This window comes from Meles meles, chromosome 20 (assembly GCF_922984935.1).
Source record: "Meles meles chromosome 20, mMelMel3.1 paternal haplotype, whole genome shotgun sequence".
In the NCBI taxonomy this organism is placed as follows: domain Eukaryota; kingdom Metazoa; phylum Chordata; class Mammalia; order Carnivora; family Mustelidae; genus Meles; species Meles meles.
Genome location: NC_060085.1, coordinates 42,536,430 through 42,544,165, shown reverse-complemented (window position 1 = coordinate 42,544,165; position 7,736 = coordinate 42,536,430). Strand labels below are relative to the sequence as shown.

At 36.9% G+C, this 7,736-nt stretch overlaps 1 pseudogene; it reads right to left on the bottom strand.

Moving 5' to 3' along the window:
- Positions 1 to 2,737: 2,737 nt before the first annotated feature.
- LOC123932221 lies at positions 2,738 to 3,964 on the bottom strand (annotated as a pseudogene).
- Positions 3,965 to 7,736: the final 3,772 nt, after the last annotated feature.

Genomic DNA, 7,736 nt, shown 5'->3' with positions numbered 1-7,736 from the left:
GAGATACTATGTTTTTCTGATAACAGAAATGGAGACTAAATATAAAATCATTGCTTCTTATGGATGCCTCTTCTTCCTCTAGACTCTAAACCCACCCCACAGCCTAGCCTCTCCTTTCTCTTTTATAATGCACTTTCTGAAATTGAAATAAAACATGCAAAGAGAAAAAGGCACAGAGAAGTTTACAATTACATTTGACACCTATATAAATGGACTTGATGGACTTGTATGGTATGCATTCTCTCTCTCTCTCTCTCTCTCTCTCTCTCTTTCTCAATATTCTAAGTAGGCTCCACTCCCAGCATGGATCCTTTTTGAGTTTCTTTTATAAAATATTATGGTCATGAGATTTTTCCCCCCTATTGTTACATCTCATGGTAGTTTTCATTGCTATATATGTATATAGAGCACAAGTTTGGTATTAAAATAATATTGTTATAAACAGCCTGGAACAACCTTTTCTACTCTCTCTTTTTAAAAATATACCCAGGAGTAGAATTTCTGGGTAGAAGTTTTCTGTGTCTGGGACACCCGAAGGGCTCAGTAAGCCTCTGCCTTCGACTCAGTTCATGATCTCAGGGTTCTGGGATCTAGACCCACATTGGGTTCCTTGCTCAGCAGGGACGCTGTTTCTCTCTCTGTCTGCTTGTGCTCTCTCTCATTAACAAATAAATAAATAAAGTCTATTTTTAAAAAAAGGAAGCAGTTTTGTGGATCTTTACCTTTAGATTTCCAAACTGGTTGTGCCAATTTACCTTACTATATGCACCGCTTGGATATTCCCATGGGTCCATAATCCCATCAGTATTTAGGATTATCATGTTTGTTTGTTTATTTTAATTTTAGCCATTTTTATATGTAATGACATCTCATTAGGTTCCTTTTTTTTAAAGATTTTATTTATTTATTTGACAGACAGAGATCACAAGTAGGCAGAGAGGCAGGCAGAGAGAGAGGAGGGTAACAGGCTCCCTGCTGAGCAGAAAGCCTGACGCGGGGCTCGATCCCAGGACCCTGGGATCATGACCTGAGCCGAAGGCAGAGGCTTTAACCCACTGAGCCACCCAGGTGCCCCTCATTATGTTCCTTTTTTATTGAAGTATAATTTTACATGTATAAAATACACAAATAGTAAGTACTCGTTTTGATGGGTTTTGCCATATCTATCACCCCAAAATTATTCTTTCTTTTTCTATTCAATTCCACATTCTGCCCTAAACTATTACTGTTCTAATTTCTATCACTACTGTCCTCTTCTTGGACTTCAAATAAATGAAATCTTATGGCACAGAATTATTTATGTATGACTTCATTTGTTCAAAATTGTGTGGTTTTTAAAAGATTTTATTTGTATTTATTTATTTAGAAAGAGAGAGAGACAGCACAAGCAGGGGTAGCTGGAGAGGGAGAGGGAGAGAGGATGTCAAGCAGACTCCATGCTGAGTGCAGAGCTCGATGCCGGGCTCGAACTCACGACCCTGAGATCATGACCTGAGCTGAAATCAAGATTCAGATCCTTGACTGACTGAGCCACCCAGGTGTCCTCAGAATTGTGTGTTTAACACTGGATTTATAAGATTCATCATGACACGGCATGTATGAGTACTGTTCATTTCCTTTTTATTGTCAAGAAGTATTCTTCTGTAGGAGTATACCACAAGTTGTTTATGCTATTCTCCTGTTGATGAGCATCCAAGTTGTCTCAAATCAGCGAATATTTTGATGACGCTGTGAAAAACATTTTTATAAATCTTTTTGTGGACATATGTTTTTTACTGATTTTGTGTAAACATTTAAAATGGAATTCCTGGAGGGTGGGATAAAATGTATGTTCAACTTTATAAGAAACTGCAAGACAGTGATTCAAAGTATTTGTTCAATTTTACATTCTCACCAGCATTTATGAAATTTACAATTGCTAGGGCTCCTGGGTGGCTCAGCCATTAAGTGTCTGCCTTCAGTTCAGGTCATGATCCCAGGGTCCTGGGATCGAGCCCTGTGTCGGGCTCCCTGCTCAGTGGGGAACATGCTTCTCCCTCTCCCACTCCCCCTGCTTGTGTTCCCTCTCTCACTCTCTCTGTCAAATAAATAGGATCTTAAAAAAAAAAAAAGGTAAGAAAGAAAGAATGAAAAAATAAAGTTACAGTTGCTCCACAACCTTGCCAACAATTATCACTGTCACCCTTAACAATTTTCCATTCTAGTTCGTGTAAAATTGTATATAACCGTTCTTTTCTTGATTTATTTTATTGTATGACAGTTGATATATTATTTGGTCTTCATTTATATTTCTCTGATGATTAGTACAGAGATTTTTTTTTACATATTTGTGCTTATGGGTCATTCTTTCTTAAAAAATTTTATTACTTATTTAATAGATCACCACCTTTGTCTCCGTCCCTCCCTATAATTGGGATTTCATCTTATTTTCATGCTGAGTAATGAAACAATGACAAAACTAATCAGAATGAGGTACTTCAAAAAGAGAAACTAACACAGTTCATTTTCTTTTAACAGGCAAAATATAAATATATGCATTCTAGAATGCACAAAGGTTGAGTTACTAAAAACTTCAAATGGGACCTTGAAGGATGTAGGCAAATCCAGGGTGCAGTAGAGACAAGCTGAGATACTGTGTACCTCGTGAAGGGCTCTTGGAGCTGCATCTCTTGGCCACTTGCTGAATCCCAGCATGGGGGAAGACGTTAGTTAATGCCATGTAGAGATGCAGTAAGTGCTAAGTTGACTTAGGGTCCTGGGCTGTGCACAGCAACCAAAAGGCAGAAAAATACTGAACATTGCTGAGAGCATCCAGCCCCAGGAAGTACTTTACTTTCCAGGAGCTCTAAACTGGCATCATTCTCAGGGCCCACATGGCTGATATCCTTCGTGTTCCATTTGGCATAGCAAGTGACAATGTCTCTTGCTCTGGAAGTGGCTTTCACTATCCCATCAATGAGGGCTTTGGTTCCCTGGGCAAAAGATTTGCAACCAAATTAATCCACAGCTCCATTCCACATAACCTTCTTTGTCCAAGCAACGGTTTCAGGTACTTCTTGCTCCTCTCAGACCACAGTCCAAGCCCATTGAGCCTGCAGGTATGCCAGAGGGCACAATGGCTTAGCCAGTCTTGGCATTCTCATCAAACTTGTCAGTAGTGACAAAATCCACAGGTAAGGTCATCTTCACACCATTCTTCTTTGACAATCTTGGCTCTGTCTTCGTCAAGCAGAGAAATGCCAATCTCCATGTTCTTGAGCACCTTAAGGAAAGTAAAAGCCACTCCACCACAAATTATCATCTCACTGACCTGGTCCAGCACATTATCAATCAGCTGGATCTTGTGTGCAACTTTAGCTCTACCCAGGATGGCCAGGAAGCGTTGCTCTGAACTCTCCAAGGCCTTGGCAAAGTAGTTCAACTCCTTCATTAAGAAACCTCCAGAGCTGTGGGCTTGGTGAGAAGTGCCCAAAGCATCATTGCCATAGACGTCCTCTAGCTTGGAAAGTGAATCTTGGAAGGCTTCTATTTTGGCTGGCTCAGATTCAACCCTCTTCTCAGGAGTATCTCTTTCCTTTCCTTCGTCCTCCACATGAAAGCAAAGGCTCTCCAGCAGGATGGAAGACCCAGCATCTGGGTCAGCACAAGCTTTCTTTACTTCCAGGTCCACACAGTCCTTCAAGAATGAACATCTTTGCTCAGCAGATATTTGAGTTCTACAGCAACTGGCTCCAAAGTGATCTTCTCTGGCATGGGGACATCATCAGGGCAGCCCAGATGGCTCATAAGAACAATTGACTTGGCTCCATTGTCCAAGCAGATTCGATGCTTGGGATGGCAGCCTTGATTATCTGGTTGTTTGCCATCTGGTTGTTCTCACAGGACTGCTGAAGTCCACTCTTATGTTGACCTGCTTCCCCTTCATGTCCAGTTTGTCCAGAAGCAGCTTGTTAGAAAGCAACATCTTGGAATACAGCAGTGGTGAGGCTGAGATCTTAAACAACAAAATTATTAGTCATATCTCCTTTTACAAAGTATTTTTTCAAAAAAGTTTTGCCCTTTTTATTGGGTTGTCTTTACAAGACTGATTTGTGGAGTTCTTTCTGTATTCTAGATAAAAGCCTTTTGTCAGACTTACATTTTTTTAAGTATTTGATTTAGTCTCTGGCTTGCTTATTCATTTTCTTAATGATTTCTCTTGATTGAAGTTTTCTTTTTAATATTGATGAAGTGCAAATTATCAATTTTTTTAATGACTGGTGCCTTTAAAATTTTGTTTAATAAATCTTTGCCTACTCGGGGCACCTGGGTGGCTCAGTGGGTTAAAGCCTCTGCCTTCGGCTCAGGTCATGATCTCAGGATCCTGGGATCGAGCCCCGCATCGGGCTCTCGCTCAGCAGGGAGCTTCCCTTCCTCTCTCTCTGCCTGCCTCTCTGCCTACCTGTGATCTCTCTCTCTGTCAAATAAATAAATAAAATAAAATCTTTAAAAAAAATTTAAATAAATCTTTGCCTACTCAAGGTGACAAAGACAACTTCCTATGTTTTCTTGTAGAAGATTTAGGGTGGTAGACTTTATATTTAGACCATTGCTATATCTTGAAGTAACTTAATTTTAGTGTATGGCAAGACATAGAATTAATCCAGCACTATTTGTTTAAAAAGACTTCATTTCTTCTGAATAGATTTAATTTAGCCCCTTGACTGAAAATAAATTGACTCTCTAGATAATTTACATCTGTATCTATATCTAAATCTAAACCCTGTATTTGGTTCTACTGATATATTTGTTATTCCTTATACCAATACTACAGTCTTAATGTAGCTTTATTATTGTTATTTAAAGAAGGAATGCATATTTTTTTTCATTTTGTTTTTTGTAAAAAATTACAAATTCCATTTTAACTTTAGAACAGTTCATAAATTTCCTCAAAAAATCCTCTGGGATTTTGACTGGGATTGAAATGAATCTGTAGACCTCTGGATGTTTTTAAGATTTACTATTTATATGGACATTGGGGAGGGTACGTGCTATGGTGAGTACTGTGAAGTGTGTAAACCCGGCGATTCACAGACCTTTACCCCTGGGGCTAATAATACAATATATGTTTATAAAAAATTTAAAAAAATTAAAAAATTATTAAAAAGTTTACTATTTAACTTTTGTTTTCAATAATTTATGACATACCACAGTATATAATTTTCTTTGTATCTATGCTGCCTGGGTTTTACAAAATATTTTCAATCTTGGCTTTAAATTCACTAATTATTTTTTAAAAATTCTCAGTCACGGTCTTTGCAAATATTGCTTTTGCCTAAGTAACTCTCCTCCAATTCTAAGAATCCAATTACGTATTTGTTAAATGTTTATACCATACTCTAGTTGTCTGTTATGTTCTCAGGGTCTCCATATTTCTGGAGCTCCTTGCTTCAGTTTGGACATTTTCCTTTGGCCCATCATCTAACTCACTTATTCTTTCTTCAGCTACATCTAATCTGATGCTTAAACTCAACAACTCAGTTTAATAAGATCTCAACTACTGAAATCTTAACTTCAATTAAGTTCTAGAATTTCCAAATTTTAAATTTTCCTGTTTGCTGCTAAACTTTTCCATCTTGTCACTTAATTTCTGTTTATATTAATTTAAAAGTTATGTATTTTTATCTAAAAGTTATGTACTTTTTAATATGTGGTTATTCTCTTGATAAATCTCAGTTGTCTGCTTTTTCTCTTGTGTTGGCCAATTCTTAACTTTTTGTGCCTGATTACTTTGTATTGCTTAACAACATTATATATCATTAAGTAGCAAATTTATATCAATCAGTTGAAGCTTTAGCTAATGTTATCTTTTTCCAGAGAGGAATTATTTCTGTTATTGTTGAGCAGCTGGTGTGCATCACCATAATCCAGTCAGTAATTGAGGTGATTTTAAAGTGGGCATCAGTTATGAGAACTGGGTTAGTTCCCATGCATATAGAATATAACAACTTTAGATATCAACTGAAAACTCAAGTATTTATAAGAACCTTTAACTCCACATCTTTTCCAGCTACATGAAAATGTCAATGTTTTGCTCAGTGTCTTACCATCTCAACAATGAGGTCTTTATTTGGCATTTATCATTATTTTTAATGGGAAAAATAGCTCCAGACACTGAAATAATCTTCCTTGGTGTTCCTCATTTCCTGGTTCTTGGTTCTTTCAGTTCTGCCTTGGTAGTTTTTATCCATTGGTAGTTTTTTTGTGTGTGTCCTAAAATAGATATTTAAAGACATATTTTCCTAGCTTATTTAGTTGTTCTCAGCAAAAAGGCTGTTCTTAAGTGTCCTAGTTAGTCATTGCTAGAAAAAGAATTTCTTTATCATCTCTCTTTAAAAGTAGACTTTTTACAAGTTACTGAACCAGCTTTAAAAATATATATTAAAATATCATTCTCCCTGATAAATTTAGAAGAGGCAAGGTTTTCTTTATTTAGATTCAGTTAATTTACATCTGGAATCTTTAGTTGGGATATGCCAATTTTTATTAGTAATTATGGACATTCCTTGATGATAAGGAACATGTGACTCATAAGTGTAACTTATTGAAAATAAAAGAAGATGCTATGATTAATTTATGCTTGGGTCTACCCCTGAAATATATATGCACAAAGTATCCCAAACCAGCAAAGCAAACTAAACACATTACACGGAAAGGGATAACAAAATTTACCAAGAGGAGTTAATATAATGACATTGGTAAAGTACTGGCAAGAAAAACAAAAGAATGACTTTCAATACTGATTATATATCCAACAAAAATATCCTTCAAGAATAAAAGATAAATAAGAGTATCAAGAAATCAATCCTAATCAAGGAACAATGAAGACAACTTATTACCAGCCAATCAATCTAACCTACAGGAAAGAAATTAAGAAAGTTCTTCAGGATGAAGGAAAATGACACTGGAGGGAAAACTGAATCTTTAGCAACAAATAAAGAGATTGGGAATATTTAATGCATTTAAAATGCATTAAAAAAATCGGACTGATTTTGATAGCTAGATGCAAATATCAAAGCTTTAAATTAGATGTTTGCCCCTGATTATTGAGATGAGTCAATTATTGAGATGAGATGAGTCAAATGTGTCAACCCAATGCTTCCATTTAGAACAAAAATACTTATTTGTCCAGTTGCCAGGTCTTGTTGGCTACTAAAAGCTCAAGGGTGAGACCTGCTCAAGAAATTCCCTCATTCAAGGGGATCTGCATCATCCACCTTGTGCCTCTTTTCCAGGGGCCAGCCACGTTCAATGACTGGTCTATGTTGGGGTGTTAAAGCTCATTTACCTTTTCTCAGTTTGGGACAACCCTGAAAGGTCATTGCACTCCTTCAACTCTCCATTAAATCAGCTGACAGCCTTTGTTCTAACCACATCACAGTACAAACTCTTCTCTTTGCATCATCTTATTTCATCACTCCCTTGTACATGTGGTTCCAAAGAGCTCTTCCCAGCAAACTTAGTGCATGCAAATCCTTGTTTCCAGGCTGTTTCCTGGGTAACCTGACCTAAAAGAGTTTAACATATACAGAACCCTTGGAAAGCTGAATCCTTTGGGGAAAAAAAAAAAAAACTGTGAAAGATGAGGGGGCGAAGAAAGAACAAACATCACAGTAATTTTCACTTGAAGATAATTATTTAGATTGTTTTTCTCAGTATGATTGGCTAAATAAAACACATTCATGGAACCCCGTTGA